The sequence below is a fragment of the Polypterus senegalus genome, chromosome 10 (genome assembly GCF_016835505.1).
Source record: "Polypterus senegalus isolate Bchr_013 chromosome 10, ASM1683550v1, whole genome shotgun sequence".
NCBI lineage: Eukaryota > Metazoa > Chordata > Cladistia > Polypteriformes > Polypteridae > Polypterus > Polypterus senegalus.
The window spans coordinates 152,323,159-152,343,942 of NC_053163.1; positions in this window are offsets into that span (position 1 = coordinate 152,323,159).

A 20,784-nucleotide genomic window follows, 5' to 3' on the forward strand; every position below is an offset into this window, starting at 1 on the left:
CAACTAAAAAGTCATGGGACAAATGCCCTATAAAAAAATTTTGACGCCGACCCCTCAGGGCAGACGAAGCTGTGCTTCTCTGTCATTTAACCTTTGCCTGGTGTGTATCAATAAAAGATTTTTACTAACTTTAATTATATCTCTCTGTCTTCAGTCACAAGAAACAACACTATAGAAAAAGTGTCCACAATGCTGAGAAATTAATTCACGCGTTTGTTTTCAGTCGACTAGATTAGTGTAACGCACTCCTCTCAGGACTACCCAAAAAAGACATAAATCACTTGCAACGAGTGCAGAATGCAGCTGCTAGAATCCTAACTAGGAAAAGAAAATCCGAACACATTTCTCCAGTTTTGATGTCACTACACTGGTTACCTGTGTCATTCAGGATTGACTTTAAAATACTGTTTATGGTTTATAAAGCCTTAAATAATCTCACCCCATCTTATATATGGGAATGCCTGACACCTTATATTCCAAATCGTAACCTCAGATCCTCAAATGAGTGTCTCCTTAGAATTCCAAGAACAAAACTTAAAAGAAGTGGTGAGGGGGCCTTCTGCTGCTATGCACCTAAAATCTGGAATAGCCTGCCAATAGGAATTCGCCAGGCTGATACAGTGGAGCACTTTAAAACACTGCTGAAAACACATTACTTTAACATGGCCTTTTTATAGCTTCACTTTATCTTAATACTGATACTCTGTATGTTCAATTCATCATAATAACTATTCATGGTGGCTCCAAAATCCGTACTGACCCCTACTCTCTCTTCTGTTTCTTTGTGGTGGTGGCCTGCGCCACCTCCACCTACTCAAAGCATCGTGATGCTCCAACATTGATGGACTGAAAGCCAGAAGTCTACGTGACCATCATCATCAAGTCCTTCCATGAAAACCCTAAATACAAAGAGGACTGTTTCATTTATGTTAGGTAGATTGCCCAGAGCGGACTGGGTGGTCTCTTGGTCTGGAACCCCTACAGATTTTATTTTTTTTTCTCCAGCCTCTGGAGTTTTTTTTTTTTGTTTTTTCTGTCCACCCTGGCCATCGGACCTTACTTATTGTATGTTAATTAATGTTGACTTATTTTATTTTCTTACTGTGTCTTTTATTTTTCTATTCTTCATTTTGTAAAGCACTTTGAGCTACATTTTTTTGTTTGAAAATGTGCTATATAAATAAACGCTGTTGTTGTTGCACAATAAAGCTTGATTCTGCTGCCTGTCCTGAGACTCCAAGTGCCTTTTTTGTGCAAAGAGTGCCCATTTCCGCATTGATAGAGTGTCCCCAGGGACACAGTGGCCACCACAATTGTGAAATGGAAGAAGTTTGTAAATGACAGGACTCTTACTAGAGCTGACCATCTGGCCTAACCAAATAAGAGGCCTAAGGCCTTGGGTGGGGTGATTACCAAGACCCCAATGGGCGCTCTAACAGAGATTCAGATGTCTTCTTCTAATGTGAGAGAACCTGTCTGATGGATAGCCATCTCAGCAGCACACCATCAATAAGGACGTTTATAATAAAGTGGCTAGATGAAAGCCACTCTTGAGTAAAATGCATATGAGGGTTTGAAGGACTCTGTTAGTCTGAGGAGAAGGACTCTGTGGTCTGGTCATACAAACTTGAAGTCTTTGTGTAGAACTCCAAGAACCTGCCTAATACTGTGGTGATGCATGGTGGTAGCAGCTTCATACTAGGATAGAACAAGGACAGAGAGACGGGTCAAAATTGGGGGAAAGATGAATGTAACCAAATACAGAGAGGTCCTTGAAGAAAACCTGCTCCAGAGTTCACCCCACCTCAGACTGGGGTGACGGTTCACCTTTCAGCATGACAATGAACCGAAGCATACAGCCAGGACAAACACTGAAGTGGCTTCAGGACAAGCTCCAGACTGTCCTTGAGTAGCCCGGTCAAAGTCCAGACTTAAACCCCATCAGATGTGTGGAGAAACTCGACAGATGACAGTTTACAGATGCTGTCCATCTAATCCAATAGAGCTGCCAGGAAGAATGGGGGAAAAATTGCCCAGATGAAGGTGTGTAAGGCTTGTAGAGACTTAACCCAAGAAGACTCGATGCTAAAAGTGCTGCAAACAGTTCCCCTACAAAGAACTGAAGTAATGGTCTGAATGCTTCTAGGAATGAAAGACTTCACTTTTTGTTAATAAATTTGCAAACTTTGTCTGAAAGCATGCTGTCACTGTGTCATTAGGGGTAAAATTGAGTGCAGACTTCTTCTTCTTTCGGCTACTCCGGTTAGGGATTACCACAACGGATCATCTTCTTTCATATCTTTCTGTCCTCTCCATATTGCTCTGTTACACCCATCACCTGCATGTCCTGTTCGCACCACATCCATAAACCTCCTCTTAGGCCTTCCTCTTCTTCTCTTCCCTGGCAGCTCTATCCTTAGCATCCTTCTCCCAACATACCCAGCATCTCTCCTCTGCACATGTCCAAACCAACACGATCTCGCCTCTCTGACTTTGTCTCCCAACCATCCATCCTGAGCTGACCCTCTAATGTCATCATTCCTAATCCTGTCCATCTTCATCACACCCAATGCAAATCTTAGCATCTTAAACTCTGCCACCTTCAGCTCTGTCTCCTGTGCCACCGTCTCCAGCCCATATAACATAGCTGGTCTCACTACTGCCCTGTAGACCTTCGCTTTCACTCTTGCTGATACCCGTCTGTCACAAATCACTCCTGACACTCTTCTCTATCCATTCTACCCTGCCTGCACTCTCTTCTTCACCTTTCTTCCACAATCCCCATTACTCTGTACTGTTGATCCAAAGTATTTAAACTCATCCACCTCCGCCAACTCTACTCCCTTCATTCTCACCATTCCTTTGACCTCCCTCTCATTCACACACATGTATTCTGTTTTAGTGGTCCTACTTACCTTCATTCCTCCTGTCTCTAGAGCATATCTCCACCTCTCCAGGATCTCCTCAACCTGCTCCCTGCTATCACTACAGATCACAATGTCATCAGCAGACATCATAGTCCATGGGGACTCCTGTCTAATCTCGTCTGTCAACCTGTCCATCTCCATTGCAAATAAGAAAGGGCTCAGAGCCAATCCCTGATGTAATCCCACCTCTGTCACTCTTACTGCAGACCTCACCAAAGTCACACTTCCCTCGTACATATCCTGTACAACTCTTACGTACTTCTCTGCCACTGCTGACTTCAGACTGATGGGCAAAAATGGTCTTCTAAGTGCTCTTTTTGCACCTCCATGCTCTGAACTTTTTCTCTTATGACTTTCTTCCCAAGGTATCCCAGAATCCACTAGTAGCCTCCCATTTGATTCATGCTGCACACTTACATAAAAATGATTTAATGTGGCACCATGGTAAACCTCACACCCTCACAATATCAGCCATGCAGTCTGTTGTGGTGTGAAATTTTGCATATAAATTGCTAAACATCTTACATGTCTTTATTTGTAAGTCATACAAAGCAAATGTAACATTAGTGTTTAATTTATGAGAACGGCAATGCTTTGACGTTTAAGGTCCCCCGCCCCTCCAGTCTCTAGTACTGACTTAGGAATTTATGGCAGAGTTGGTAGAAATGCCTCAAACTGGTTTGGCAAGTGATTCTTGGCAGGACAAGGAAGGTCACCTAGTTGGAAAGCTTCAGCTAATCAAACAGTCTCGAGTGATGGTGAACAAAGGCAGTGGGTGGGGTGGAGCATCAGACCGGCTTTGGTAAACGTGACTGTTGTGACGGACGGATGGAACCCTTACCTGGCCGGGGCGCCCCTGTATCAGAAGGACCAGATGAGATACTGTGTTCTGGGTATTACCTTCCCCGGGACATTCAAGGGCAGCCACCCCAGGTTGCTGTGGTTCCACTGGTTTGGAGCTGGGAAGCTCCGTCCTGCTGGGGCCTGTGGCCACCGCCATTGGGCACTTAGACTTTGTTGGAAATTTGTGTTGTAGCGCTTCCACCACACCCGGAAGTGCTGCTGGAAGTCGATCAATGAACACCTGGAGCACTTCCAGGTACCTCATAAAAGGAATCAGCAGCCAGCCACCACTCCAGGAGCCAGAGTTGGGTGGAAGAGGACGAAGCTTGCAGGAGGACTGGCGGTGTGTAAAGGTGAAAGGAAGAAAAGAACCTGGCATTCTTTATGTATAGAAGAGCTGTACTGCAAGGGTGGAAAGCAGGGGTAAGCTGCTCCCACACCAAAATATAATGGCGTGTTGCACCTGTACTTGTGTCCGTGCCTGTCTGTGTCAGGGAGGGTGGCTGGCACACCCCCTGGTGGCCCACACTATGCTTGGACTGTCAACCTAAAAGCCATAAACAAAGCAACTATCAAACCCCGCATGGAAGCTAAACTACTTAGCTGGCACAGCTGTTTGGACAGAGAATGTATAAATTTGCTTGCTTTGACCAAACCTCCCACCTCTCTCTACCCTTAATTACCGTGAAAAGGACAACACAATGGTCAGCAGCCATTTTGAGACAGGCTTGCGGCCTGTCCTGAAGTAAGCTAGAAATGATGACATAACTAGAGACATTTAAAAGTAACTACAAGTCTGTGTGCCGCCTGAAACTACACATCAGCATTTATCAGGTTGTATGGTTGCCAATATTCAAATGTACGTTGCTCATTGTTATTTTATAAATATTATCAAGAATACATTATTTAAAGTTGTAACCTAAAACCTACTTGTTTTCTGGGGGGGTTTCACTCTAGGCCCGTTTATTTTATACCGTGCCCAAGAGCAATTGTCCCCCTCTCCCTAGTCCCCCGTTGGCCTGCACTCACACTGCGCTTTCAACATGACCATGCAAGCCAAAACGAGATCCGAACACACTGTGACAGCATGCATGTCAAAACTTTAACTTTCTAAGATTGGCTCTTACATTGGGGATCTTTGGGAGTCGTGTAGGGCAGGAAAACGCTTTACCCTCTTACAGATTTATTGTGTGTGCAGCTCAGCGTTTCGCTGTTAATCGTACTGCACGTCCGAGGCGATTTTTATGGTGACAAATGATGCTAAGGGAGGAATTTGCAGCTTTTTTGGCCAACTACAATTCACGTTCAAGTGTCAAGTGAGAATAAAAACCGGTTTTTAACTCAAATGGTATCGAATGAAATGGGCATCGCTTGTCGCATAATTGACGTCATGTCTGTTTTCCATGCCTAGGCACGTTTAGCGATTACTCTGTAGCGGTCAAGTTCTTCTAAGATTCACACCGTCAATATGACGGTGATTTATTTATTTTTATAGTGGATCCCAGGGACGTTCCCAGCCTTGGCTCGGTCCGCACACACTCACAAACAGAGACAGAATACAGCACACTGGGAACTAACAGAAATTAAAGAATATAATGAAATTAAATAATATAAATGAAAACAATACCACCATTGTACCCCTACGACGATATTACATTAAACATATAAACACAGAACTGCACAGATGCTGGGTTTCCTCCTTTTTAATGCTCTGCCAGGCCTTTACTGCGGCGGCTTTACTTTCAGTTGCTGTTTTTTTGTGGGCCTTTCTGCCTGAAGTTTAGTCTTCAACAAGTGAAATGCACGCTCAGTTGGGTTAAGACCAGGGGCCTCATGTATAACGCCGTGCGTAGAACTCGCACTATAACATGGCGTAAACACAAAAGCCGAAATGTGTTTACGCACAGAAAGATCCAGATGCAGGAATCTGTGCGTACTCCAACTTCCACGTTCTTCCGCTACATAAATCCCGATCAGCGTGAAAACTAACGCTCGTGCACGCTTTATGTAACGCCCCAAATCCTCCCAGAATTACGCCTCTTTGAATATGCAAATCAATATAAATCGCCCTTAAGCGCAGCCTTCTGTGAAAAGACAATAGGAAAAGCACGGGGAAAATATAAGAATTTCAGCGAATACCAAGTGGAGGCAAAGGAAAAACATACTATTTGTTCAAATAAACCGTGGTATAATCAACAAAAGGAAGTTGATCGAGTGACATAGCGTGTTGGAGAAACTTGAAAGCTCACATTCACAAAATCGCACAGTGCCGGAAATAAAAAAGAAGTCGCATATCAAAGTTGCCGTGAAAAGAAGAGTTGTAAGCCCACCGTATGAGTATCATATGAAAGTTTATTAGGGTACAGAGCAAAAAGGCACACGGTGGGGAAAAAGCACGAAATGTCAACTTCAATCTCGACATTTCCACTTTAATCACGTAGTTTATTTTGTCATTTAGTAGAACATTATAAACTTCATCTTACAATCGTTTAATTAACCAGTTTCTCAAATCACATCATAATTAAAGTAGCACATTAAATGCTTTGTTTTGTATTTGATCTTCTACTCGTATGTGCTCTATGTGTGTGAATCACTACTTGCTTCTTAAACTGGCTCTCTTCCTCCAACTGGACACAGAGCCCATTACATTTGTGATATTACAGCTCTCTGAATAACTAAAATACTGAGATGTATACGTGATATCATTTTCATGATGATAGGAGTTAAAGCACGTTATTAAACATGGGTTTCACTTCGATGAAATAATTTATTGCAGCAGTACTCAGGGGCGGCTCTAGGCTTGTGGTGGCACTGGGCAGAGGAAGAATCGGTGGCTCCTTCGTCGCCAATGTCAGTAAGGTAGCTTATGCATGGTGGATGGCCACGTCCATTGCAGACACTGCATAGCCGCCTTGTGCTCATGACACAAGCATTTAACTTTTGCTGAAATTTGTCGCTGCGTTTTTAGCTGTGTGTTGTTATTTTCTCTTTCTGTTTTATATTCAATATATATTGGCATAGCCGTCACTGCAGTCAGTGCTTTTCTTTCCCCAAGTAACCGATCGCCACACAATCAGCTCTGTAATAGAAGTTAAGCCATCTGTAAGCTTAGAGCGCCGATTCTTCAAAACGTTTAAGGAACATTGAAATATCTTCATAGTACATGTTTAATTATTCTATCCTTAACGACACTCCCAGTGAAGAATATAGATTATTTAAATGAAGTTAAAGTTTTATGTGTATAATTTAACAAACATATTTTGCTGCATTTCACCTTAAAAATGATATCGTCATCATATGTAAATACGCGCTTTATAAAGTGGCTCAGGTTGTGAGATATTATAACTGTAGTGTAAGTTTACAGTGAGGTGATTGTACTTATAAGTCCAAACAGTTCTACAAGGAGCAATTGATTGAGTGCATTTAAAGTTCTTGGGATTAAACTGTTTTTGAACAGCGAGGTCCGTACAGGAAAGGCTTTGAAACGTTTTGCAGTGGCTGAGACAGCGTGTCCTTAAAGCTGTATACCGATGATTCTCTTTCTGATCAGCTGCTGCTGTGATTCACACTCAGATACAGTGATATAAATACTCCGAGTCGTGCAGTGAGAGTAATATGGAAAAAATGATCCGCTGTGGCAACTCCTAACGGGAGGAGCTGAAAGAAGAAGAAGAAGAAGAAGAAGAAGAAGAAGAAGAAGAAGAAGAAGAAGAAGAAGGAGAAGTGAGAAGTAACAATGCTAAAGCAGTTATGGTATTTGGAATACTATGGCTTTTCCCTGGACCATTATATTGTTACGAATTAATTACAATCAGATGCATTACACTAATAAACAATATGCGGTTAGTTTCTGTGTATTTATAAAGCCGCGTCATGAAAATAATGAGTAATCACACAAGAACAGTAGCACTGCTTTGACGCTGGGTGCCGCCAGTCTGCAAAACCGAGCGGAGAACTTGCGTACAACAAGGAATGAGGTACCGTGGAAAAGTGCGTGGCTTTACGCCAAGTGTAGGTTTTATACATCGCGATTTGAACGTGGAAAAGTTCTTACGCAACATTTCTGTGCGTACGCACCGTTTATACATGAGGCCCCAGGTGACTGACTTGGCCATTCAAGAATTTTCCACTTCTTTGCTTTAATAAACTCCTGGGCCGTATGTTTTGGGTCATTGTCCATCTGTATCATGAAACGCCCGCCTCCCAATCAATTTGACGTCATTTAGCTGGATTTGAGCAGACAGTATGTCTCTGAACACCTCAGAATTCATTCGGCTGCTTCTGTCCGGTGTCACATCATCAATACACACTAGTGTCCCAGTGCCACTGGCAGCCATGCACGCCCAAGCCATCACACTGCCTGACTCCACCATGTTTTACAGATGATGTGCTATGCTTTGGATAATGAGCTGTTCCACGCCTTCTCCATACTTTGTTCTTGCCCTCATTCTGGTAGAGGTTGATCTTGGTTTCATCTCTCCAAAGAATGTTTTTCCAGAACTCTGCTGGCTTTTTTAGATGTTCTTTAGCAAAGTCCAATCTAGCCTTTCTATTCTTGAGGCTTATGAGTGGCTTGAACCTTGCAGTGCACCCACTGGATTTACTTTCATGCCGTCTTCTCTTTATGGTAGACTTGGATATCGATACGCTTATATAAAAATGTAAGGGTTTATTAATAAAGGCTTTCGCACTGTGCTTGCTAACTCAGAGCCTCTCGCCTGCTTCCAGCTCCAGCAGCTTAGCTCTTATCAGGGAAACTGCATGCTGCGCTTAACAGCACGGCTGCCTAGGATTTTAGTCCTACTGGATGCTGGTGCAACAAGCAAGTATTAATTGAACAGTTCAGATTCTCCTTTGTGGGTCATCCCGGTTCCAACTTAATGATGAGGGCCAATCAGTTAAAATACCTCCACTTTTTATTAGCTCACCCAGTCAAAAAAAAAGTGCACTAAAATACACTTAATTTAAGTGCACTTATCATGTTAAAAGTGTGCTATTTTCATGCACTAATTTTGTACTAAGTGTGCTAATGTAACTAAATATATACTTAAATACAACTCAGTGTAGGGCCTACATGAATGTGCTATTTTGTGACACCATTAAGATGTGCTTAAATATGCTTAAGTACACTTTTTTTTAATTATTTCTGTACTTTCATAGATGAACTTTGTTTCCGCTTGAAGTATATTTGAATCCACATTTTAGAGACCTGAGAATACACTTATAATATATAGGAAATATATTTAAATTTCAATCAAAATGCAAGGATAATACATTGAAAACATATTTGTAATATATTTCAACTCAAATAAAGCATCATTTTTGTATATTATATCCCATAAGTGCAGTAAAATACACTTAAAATGAACTTAATAATAGTGGATGAAAGTACACCAAAATTGAACTTATATTTAAAGCATGCATAGCACAGTATTAAGTAATGCACTAAGAACACATTTTTTTATATATTTTAGGGTAAGTACACTTTGTCTGAGTACACTTAATATCAGTTTAAGTATTAGTGCAAATTAGTATATTTAGATTACATACACTGAAGTACTCAATGTATTTTTAATTAGTACATTTGTATTATATTTTCTTTGCACTTATTGTTAGCACACAAATGTGTTAGAAATGTACTTTGTGATATTAAAGTATATTTTTAGTACAGTCAGTCAGTCAGTGTTCAACCAGCAATATCCAAATACAGGGTCACGGGGGTCTGCTGGAGACAATCCCAGCAAACACAGGGCACAATGCAGGAACAAACCGCGGGGCAGGGCGCCAGCCCACCGCAGTATTTTTAGTACAGGTAAGTATATGTTATTTTTACCTGGGCAAGATTGGGAATGTGAGGAATGTAAAACATGATCAGATGACGGTCATTTCGGGGCCAGGCTGCAAGTACGACCATTAAGTCCTAATGATTGTTATGAAAAGATTATTATTATTAGCGGAAAGAAGTTGACAAGGTGAGGTAACTGTTATGAAAACAGGTACAGCACAAGGTCATTATTACGAAGATAACATGTAAAGTGAATGACAAGAGTTACGTACGAAATGAGAATGTTTTTGTGATTAGAACTGAGATAAAAGCGAACTGCACCCAAACCACTGGGCTCACTTCATGAACTGAGACAGGCTTTTTTGTGCTCTGCAATTGTTTTCTATGCTGTGTAATAAAATCTAAATTCTGGCTTTCTTTCCAAAGACTCTGCTCATTTTTTCGGAGATTTCTCCACAACACAAGATCTCCCCTCAGCATTCAAAATGGTCAACCACCAGATCCTCCTTGCCACCTTCTCTGACCTTGGCATCCCTGGTTTTATCCTACCTAGTAAGGAGAGATGTCAAGGATGTGTCAGGCATGCACTGGGATGCCCCAAGGATTAGTGATGGGCCTTCTCCCTACACACAACCTGACTGGGTCCCATCATCCAATCCCATAGTTTCTCTTATCGGTGCTACACTTCTGTATGTGTCGTTTCTTCCAGAGGACCACATGTTATCAGCTAGGATCTCGGCATATACAACTAATATTGCAACCTGTATGAAGAAACATCATTTCTAGTTCAACGTGGCAAAGACAAATTTTCTTGTTGTTTTAGGCCATTCGTATGTTCAGCACTCCATCATAGTTCATCATTACTGTCAACAGATGCCAAGCTGGTGCATAACCTTTGTGAAACACTGGGGCACGTACAACCACCCCAACCTGACACAGACAGGCAGGATACCCCACAGCAAACACCTTAATATACACTTAATATCCACAACGACAGCACAGTCCTTCCACCTCCAGTCCTCCATAAGAGCATTGTCCTTCTTCCTCTTGACTCTTGCCTATTAAGTAGGTGTGACTGGCTCCTTTCATAGGGCATCTGGAAGGACCCCAGGTGCCCAACAACTGTGCTGCCAAATAGGATCCTGCAAGCATCAAGGTATGCCCTGGCAGGGGCCACGGGCCCCTTCCAAGCTCATGGCTCATGGCCCCACTGGAAGCCAAGGTGGCTGCCCCTCTGTTGCTTTGGGGGAGAAACTATTCTGAAATTCCTCTCTCCCCCTGTCCTTCCATGGTTGGGATGTCCCAGCCGTCTGCCACACCTTGGAGTGGTGATCAATGACACATCTGGAAGTGTTTGCAGCACAGTTCCTGGTCCTCATGACTAGACTCTGCTGACAGACACACCGCATGTGTCACCATGCCATTGCAGTTGATTTAGAACACAGTGGCATGTCTGGTGTTCAATCAACTGAGGTAGGCACGTGTCACCCCTCTCTTCAGATCACTACATTTTCACCTTGTAGGAGCACATATTAAGTTTAAATTCTTGACTCTTGTTTACAGAGTAGTCAATGGATCAACAACTATATGTATGGAAAGACTTCTGAGGTCCTCTGCTCCTTCTCGACCACTCAAGTCCGCAGATGAACAGCGTCTGTCAATGCCACCTCTGCATGGCATCAAATCTCAGTCCAGACTCTTTTCATGTGTAGCTCCTGGATGGTAGAAAGAAAAGGGAGAGAGGACCTCTCTGATCATATCACACATGAATAATTTGTACATTACAGTAATCCCTTGCTATATCACACTTCAACTTTCGCGGCTTCATTCTATCATGGATTTTATATGTAAGCATATCTAAATATATAACGCGGATTTCTCGCTACTTCGCTGGTTCTGCGGACAATGGGTCTTTTTACTTCCTGTACATGCTTCCTCAGTTGGTTTGCCCAGTTGATTTCATACAAGGGATGCTATCGGCAGATGGCTGAGAAGCTAACCAATCAGAGCACGCAGTAAATTTCTGTGTGCTGATTGGCTCAGCTACAGAGCGCCGAATTCAATTCCGCGGCGTTAACCAGGAAGTCTTGTCTCGCTCATTCAGCATCAACATGTTTCGCTGTGTAGAGTTAACTTTTGTGCTCTTTTGCGTTTATCTTTGTGTGTAGTCAAGCCCTTCATTAAGGCTCCAAAACGATCTGCTCCTGCTACTGCTTCAGGGGCCGTGCCCAAGCGCCAATGGAAGATGTTAATGATTGCCGAAAAGGTAAAAGTTTTGGATATGTTGAAGGAAGGGAAAAGAAAGGGCAATGATTCTTTTTATTTAAAAAGTAGGAAAGGAATATAAGATCTACAGCCGCAGTGTCCTTTTAACCAGGGTGCAAAACGGGATGTAAGGGGATGTAATAAGGCAGTAGTCCGGATGGAATCTGCTTTAGGGATTCGGATTGAAGAAGAACAACGGTGGTGCTACACAGTCGCCTGAAGAAGCTCCTTTAGAAGAGCTGTAACGCTCTCCTTTGTTGTGTATTTAAACTAAACTCATTGTTATCGGAGAAGTCATCGTGTCATTGTTGGTGAGTAACCATAATTAATTTTCTGCTTACAGTACTTAGTACATGTATGTACGTTTAGTGTCACTGTACACACATTTACTGTTTCTTACATTGTACGTATTTATTGCTGGTGGCCTGTCTATCGTAATGGCTGTAACATATGTGATATCGGAGATGCTCGACATCTTTAAAATAATATTTAGGTTTTACTGTATAAAAACAGTGTGTTTACATACATAATTTCAATGAATCTTACCTAATATCTAAGAGAATACAAAGAGATTATGCTGTATAACTGTGCGAGAAATGTTTATAAACAGTGTGGGAGAGTTTATAAGGGATTAAAATATATAAAAATAACCATACAAACATATGGGTTCTACTTCGCGGATTTTCACCTATCACGGGGGGTTCTGGAACGCAACCCCCGCAATCGAGGAGGGATTACAGTAATTGAATATTCAGTATATGGTTGTGTTTATATTAATATCATTGATTACCTATTTATATGACCCTGTAGTTAGGATGTAGCAGGTTGGATAATGGATAGATGGATATATATTTAATTTAGAGCATTGTTTCCCCAGTAATGTAACAGGATTTTGTCAGATCTTCTTTTTTACAACAGACAAATCCCAATCCCGTTCCAGGGAGCTTGAATAGCAAGTTATACACATATTTGGCCTCACAGATCACGTAATTCTGGCTTAACCTGTTCCAGAAACACAATTTCAGTTAAATCTGGGCATTATGGAACTGAATTAGCCCAATTTCTGTGAATCCGGATTTACTTTAATCAGATTTTACACTGATCTTGCTTTTTGGAACAGACCCCTGAATTGGATTGAGTAGGCTCAATAATAAGTGGAGAAACACATCAAGAAAAATGTGCTAAGAAAAGATTATGGCGAAAAATGAGCTGAGACATTTAAGGTAAGATAAGTAGATATCTATCTGCTTGGCCAGCTGTAAAACCTGGTGATGATAAATTAATAATGTAATATTAATACTAATATAGTGTCTTTCATATCTATATATCTATCTATCTTTCTATTATACAGTTATTTTTTATATCTATGATATAGTGCCTTTCAAATCTATTTGTCTATCTTTTATGCATTGCCTTTCACTCTATCTATCTATCTATCTATCTATCTATCTATCTATCTATCTATCTATCTATCTATCTATCTATCTATCTATCTATCATATAGTGCCATTTATATCTATTTATGTATCTTCAGTATCAATAAAATCAAAACAAATAAAAACTCCTGTTTGCATTTTGCATGTTCTCCCCGTGTCTGAGTGGGTTTCCTCCCACCGTCCAAAGACATGCCGGTTAGGTGTATTGGCGATCCTAAATTGTCCCTAGTGTGTGCTTGGTGTCTGAGGTGTGTGTGCCCTGTAGTGGGCTGGCGCCCTGCCCGGGGTTTGTTCCTGCTTTGTGCCCTGTGCTGGCTGGGATTGGCTCCAGCAGACCCCCGTGACCCTGTGTTTGGATATAGTTAGTTGGGTAATGACTAACTGACTGACCGACTATTAACAACTCGTCCTCATTTGACCTTGTATCATTGTCATTCATTTCAGCCAATCAGTGTCTGTTGCCAAATATGGATGAAGCAAGTCTGTGATGTCATCTTTCAGTCAGAGTTTTCCAAATATGGATGAAGCAAAACAGACAACAGTGGTCAACACTTAAACAATCAGTAGCAGACGCTTATACTGTAGAGGATGACAATGACAGTGACCGTGAACAAGATGGGACAACTGTGTCAACTTACAAGTCTTGTAAAGACTGTCCTCTCTGCTGCTACAAGGTGCTACTCCAGTTGAACCTCTTAACTAATTGCTTACTAGAGCATTGGGCTCGCCTACAAGCTACTGCTAATGCTGCCTGTGTCGCAAGTGCAGTGTGAAAGATCATTATCTGCGCTGAAGAGAATCAAAAGCCGCCTGAGAAGCAATGACGCAAGAACATCTTGAGGTGTTCATGTTGATGTCGGTGGAGAAAAGTATCCTGGCCAAATTTGACACTGAGGCCGGGTTTATACTTCACGCGATGCGACACATGCTGCAGCGGATGCTCCTGCTACACAAGCGCTTTACTGTTTATGCTTGTGCGTTTCTTCTTCTTCTTCTTTCGGCTACTCGCGTTAAGGGTTGCCACAGTGGATCATCTTCTTCAATATCTTTCTGACCTTGTCATCTTGCTCTGTCACACTCATCACCTGCATGTCCCCTCTCACCACATCCATAAACCTTCCGCTTCTCCTCTATCCTTAGCATCCTTCTCCCAATATACTCAGCATCTCTCCTCTGCACATGTCTAAACCAACACAATCTCGCAATCTCGCCTCTCTGACTTTGTCTCCCAACGTGAGCTGACCCTCTAATGTCCTCATTTCTAATCCTGTTCATCCTCGTCATACCCAATGCAAATCTTTATCTCTGCCACCTCCAGCTCTGTCTCCTGTGCCACCGTCTCCAGCCCATATACCATAGCTGGTCCCACTACCATCCTGTAGACCTTCCCTGTCACTCTGGCTGATACCCGTCTGTCACAAATCACTCCTGACACTCTTCTCCACCCACTCCACCCTGCCTGCACTCTCTTCTTCACTTCTCTTCCACAATCCCCATTACTCTGTACTGTTGGTCCCAAGTATTTAAACTCATCCACCTTCGCCAACTCTACTCCCTCATCCTCACCATTCCACTGACCTCCCTCTCATTCACACACATGTATTCTGTCTTGGTGGTCCTACTGACCTTCATTCATCTCCTCTCTAGAGCAAATCTCCACCTCTCCAGGGTCTCCTCAACCTGCTCCTTACTATCGCTAGCTGGGAAACCGGAGCTCACTGTGGAAACCCAGAAGGAAAACATGCAAACTGTAGGCAGAGAATACCAGTGACATGACTTCCTGCAAGACAGCAGCACTACCGCTCCGTCACCGTGCCACCCCCATGTGTGTAATTATTAAGAGTATGCATTATTTAAACAAAATTAACGAGTGAAGGAGTTCAAGTATATCAGGGTCTTATTCACGAGTGAGGGAAGAATGGAGCGTGAGATTGGCAGGCAGATCGGTGCGGCATCCGTAGTGATGCGGGCTCTGCATCGGTCTGTCGTGGTGAAAAAGGAGCTGAGCTGTAAGGCAAAGCTCTCAAATTACCAGTCGATCTACATTCCTACCCTCACCTATGGTCATGAGCTGTGGGTAGTGACCGAAAGAACGAGATCGCGAATACAAATGGCTGAAAGGAGTTTCCTCCGCAGGGTGTCTGGGCTTTCCCTTAAAGATAGGGTGAGAAGCTCAGTCATCCAGGAGGGGCTCAGAGTAGAGCCGCCATTGAGAGGAGTCAGATGAGGTGGCTCGGGCATCTGATCAGGATGCCTCCTGGACACCTCCCTGGTGAGGTGTTCTGAGCACGTCCAACCGGGAGGAGGCCCCGGAGAAGACCCAGGACACGCTGGAGGGACTATGTCTCCCGGCTCGCCTGGGAACGCCTCGGGATTCCCTCGGAAGAGCAAGAAGAAGTGGCCAGGGAGAGGGAAGTCTGGGCATCCCTGCTTAAGCTGCTGCCCCTGCGACCCGATCTCGGATATGTGGAAGAGGATGGATGGATGGATGGATTAAATTTTTTTTATTCTAAACAACAATGTACAGATTAAGCTTGGCAACAGTTTAGATAGAGTTCATATCATAGGCTCATAGCAAGTAGCAAGCCGCGTACTCAATTATAATGAATAATGGGCCGAGTGGGTCGACCTCGTCACCTCAGTCATTGAAGGATGAGACCCAGTCCGCTCCTGGCAGTTGAAGTAGCCTATGCACGCATTACGTCATTCTGAGCCTACACACTATGAAGACCACAAGATAAAAACAAGTTAAATGGAATTAAACTGTGGTTGCCACACCAAGAACTTGCAGCCTGAATAGATTGTCTTCTTTTTAATACAAGCGGTTCAGGTAGGGAACTCTGTTCTCAAGTTCATCAACGTCACCCCTGCTTCATTGTCCCATACAAGATGCTGTCCCTTTGTAGTTTATTGACCAATGTTTAACATGCCCAGCGTTCTTTTGTATGCCCAGCAGACACACCCACTGCCAGCTGTTCCACTGCTTGGGTCAAATAAAAGTTCTCTGAGTTTAGCTGAAGTAGGGATGGTGGGCACATTCACATCCGGTGGGTTGTGGGCAGGACTGGTGCTTCTATCACAAGAGTGGAAAAATGATACCCTGCTGCACCCACCCTGTACACTGAAAAGCACAGCTACTGTAAAATGAGACCTGCTTTGTGATCAGTGAACTCCGGGCACACACACAGCCTGTTCTTCTTGTGCAATGTCTGTGAGTTCAAGAAGTTCTCCGCTGAATGCAAGCGTGATGTTATCTTTGAGTCAGAGTTTTCCTTAAAGAGAACGTGCAACTGATCTGTCAAGTCCAAAAAAAAAGGCAGAGGAAAGTGTAGAACTCATTAACATTTAATGAGTAATTGTATGTGTTACCCTGTGAATTCCAGCTGGCACTGTCATGTACAGTTGTGCTTGAAAGTTTGTGAACCCTTTAGAAGTTTCTATATTTCTGCATAAATATGACCTAAAACATCATCAGATTTTTACTCAAGTCCAACAAGCAGATAAAGAGAAACCAGTTAAACAAATGAGACAAAAATATTATACTTGGTCATTTAATTATTGAGGACAATGATCGAATATTACATATTTGTGAGTGGCAAAAGTATGTGAACCTCACGGATGATCAGTTAGTTTGAAGGTGAAATTCGAATCTGGTGTTTTCAGTCAATGGGATGCCAATCAGGTGTGAGTGGGCACCCTGTGTCATTTAAAGAACAGGATCTACCAAAGTCGGCTCTTCACAACACATGTTTGTGGACGTGTATCATGGCAGAACAAAGGAGATTACTGAGGACCTCACAATAAGAGTTGTTGATGCTCATCAGGCTGGAAAAAGTTACAAAACCATCTCTAAAGAGTTTGGACTCCACCAATCCACAGTCAGACAGATTGTGTACAAATGGAGGAAATTTAAGACCATTGTTACCCTCCCCAGGAGTGGTCAACCAACAAAGATCACTCCAAGAGGAAGGCGTGTAATAGTCAGCGAGGTCACAAAGGACCCCAGGGGAACTTCTAAGCAACTGAAGGCCTCTCTCACATTGGCTAATGTTCATGTTCATGAGTCCACCATCAGGAGAACACTGAACAACAATGGTGTGCATGGCAGGGTTGCAAGGAGAAAGCCACTGCTCTCCAAAAAAAACATTGCTGCTCGTCTGCAGTTTGCTAAAGATCACATGGAGAAACCAGAAGGCTACTGGAAGAATATTTTGTGGACGAATGAGACCAAAATAGAACTTTTTGGTTTAAATGAAAAGCGTTATGTTTGGAGAAAGGAAAGCACTGCATTCCAGCATAAGAACCTTATCCCATCTGTGAAACATGGTGGTGGTGGTATCATGGTTTGGGCCTGTTTTGCTGCATCTGGGCCAGGACGGCTTGCCTTCATTGATGGAACAATGAATTCTGAATTATATCAGAGAATTCTAAAGGAAAATGTCAGGACTTCTGTCCATGAACTGAATCTCAAGAGAAGGTGGGTCATGCAGCAAGACAACGACCCTAAGCACACAAGTCGTTCTACCAAAGAATGGTTCAAGAAGAATAAAGTGAATGTTCTGGAATGGCCAAGTCAAAGTCCTGACCTTAATCCAATCGAAATGTTGTGGAAGGACCTGAAGCGAGCAGTTCATGTGAGGAAACCCACCAACATCCCAGAGTTGAAGCTGTTCTGTACGGAGGAATGGGCTAAAATTCCTCCAAGCCGGTGTGCAGGAATGATCAGAAGTTACCGGAAACGTTTAGTTGAAGTTATTGGGGGGTCACACCAGATACTGAAAGCAAAGGTTCACATACTTTTGCCACTCACAGATATGTAATATTCCATCATTTTCCTCAATAAATAAATAATATTTTTGTCTCATTTATTTAACTGGTTTCTCTTTATCTACTTTTAGGACTTGAGTGAAAATCTGATGAAGTTTTAGGTCATTTATGCAGAAATATAGAAAATTCTAAAGGATTCACAAACTTTCAAGCACCACTGTACAGAAAGGGTATTTTTATATGCAGAGTTCATCCATTTCTCCCTGATTTCCCCCTCTGCTCCGCAGTTTAGAATTCCAAATCAAGCAATTCAGACCCAGTGATTGAAGTGCACATTGCAGACTTTCATTTAAGGGGAATTGCAGACATTTCAGTCACACAACACTTTTTCTACACGGCCCTGCCATTTGAGGGCACCTCAGTGGTTGGGCACAGCAATGGCAGGTCTGTTAAAAGCCACTGTCATATTTAGGAGTTTGTCACGTATCCCTCACATGTAATTGCCACCTGAAGTCTACGATTGACAGACATCACCAGGGGCTGGGGTCTTCTCTGGTGATGCTCTGCCAGGCCTCTCATGCAGCCATCTTCAGCTCCTGCTTGTTTCGGGGGGCTTGTCCCCTTAATTTTTCTCTTCTGCTTAGTTGGATTGAAATTGGTGGACCGGCATGGCCATTCCAGAATTTTCCATTTTTTAATTTTGAAACACTAACAGATGAGGTGGTCTGCTTTGAATCTTGGGCAGTTCTTTCTTGTCGCCACACTTTGCTCTCACCATCACTCTAATGAGGTTCAGCTTTGTCTCATCTGTCCACAAGACATTTTCCCAGAATTCTGCAGGCTCTATGAAGTCCTTTGTCACAAACTGGCAAATCCTGTATTTTGTGGTCTCCATCTTGCAGTGTGGCCTCTGTGTTTCTGTTCATGAAGTCTTCTGCTGATAGTTTTCTCTGACACGTCCACATCGGCCCCCTGTAGACTGTTTCTGGTCTGTCAGACAGAGGTTTGGAGTCTTTTTCTTGACCATAGTGAGGATTCTTCTGTCATCAGCACTAGAGGTTTGTCTTGGCCTAGCAGTCCCTTTATGATTACTGAGTCCACCAGTGTGTTCTTTCTTCTTCATGATATTCCAGACAGTTGATTTTGGTCATCCTAAAGTCTTCCCGATGTCTCTAATGGTTTTATTCTTGTTTTTCAGCCTCATAATGGCTTATTTGAGTTTCATTGGCAGAGCTCTTATCTTCATGTTGAATAATGGCCACTACAGACTCCAAAGGGTAGAAGCAAGATGAGGTGTTTTATGATGCCATGAAACCCACCCAAGGAATCACAAGGCTGCCAATTATCCCAAACATATGGTTGTAGTGGCTGGGGAATTTATCACCATGTAGAAAAAGTGTTGTGTGTCTGAAGCGTCTTCAAATCCCTTTACATGAAATTCCACAATGTCTACATTTTTGGATTTGTGATTCTGAGTGAGCTGAGTGGGGGGATTGGGGTGTCAGGGAAAAATGTGACTTTGTCCCAAACGTTACGTAGGGCTCTGTAGTACCCTGCCTTATACTGTTCCATGAAAAAGTTTGGACACCCCTGGCCCTCTATGAGCTACCCCGAGAATTTTAAAACTGACATGTTTCAGATGTAAGCATTTAGGGTTATCGTCTTAGACTGTTTCAAAGTCAGCGGTTACAAATGTGAGGTTATTTAGTAGCTGTCTGAGTGACAGGGAAGGTCTACAGGACGGTAGTGAGACCAGCTATGTTATATGGGCTGGAGACGGTGGCACAGGAGACAGGGCTGGAGGTGGCAGAGTTAAAGAGGCTAAGATTTGCATTGGGTGTGATGAGGATGGACAGGATTAGAAATGAGGACATTAGAGGGTCAGCTCAGGTGGGACAGTATGGAGACAAAGTCAGAGAGGAGAGATTGTGTTGGTTTGGACATGTGAGGAGGAGAGATGCTCGGTATATTAGGAGAAGGGTGATAAGGATAGAGCTGTCAGATAAGAGGAGAAGAGGAAGGCCTAAGAGAAGGTTTATGGACGTGGTGAGAGAGGACATGCAGGTGATTGGTGTGATAGAACAAGATGCAGAGGACAGAAAGATATAGAAGATGATGATCCTTTGTGACGATCCCTAATGGGAGCCACCGAAAGAAGAAGAAGTAGCTGTCTGTGGACCTCTACCAGTATTTGGCAAATAACAATTTTTTTATTACAACTGTGGCAGAAGCGTTTGGTTGGTGCCGACCCAACACAGACTTGCACCGGAGGCACAAGTGAAAATGAAAATAAAAGATTTATTTTGTCTTCAGCCGTGTGGCACATCTTCCCCGTGTCTCACTGGCCCTACACAGTCCCCAAAAACACACCAAACGAAAACCCCAAAAAATCACACTCTTCCTTCTCCTCTCCTCCTCCCAGGCAGCTTTGTTGTTGTTGTTGTCCTCCTCCTCCCGACTCTGGCGCCTCGAGTAGTTGCTGCAGGCTCTTCTTATAGCACACCTGGATGTGCTGCAGGTGATAACGAACCTAATTCAGGCTGCGTTCCAGCCCACAGGGTCTTGTTAAGCCGTGCAGCTCCTCCTGGTGGTGGCCACGGAGCCTAACAGGACCAAGCCCTGAAGTCCCACCCCTGTGGCCCTTATGTAACCCAGAAGGGCTGCCACCACACATTCCGGGGGACGTAGTGTGCATCCTATGGCTGCTCCACCGGTCCCAGTGTCAAAGAAGTGCCTTGGCCGGGACTCATGCCCGCCACAC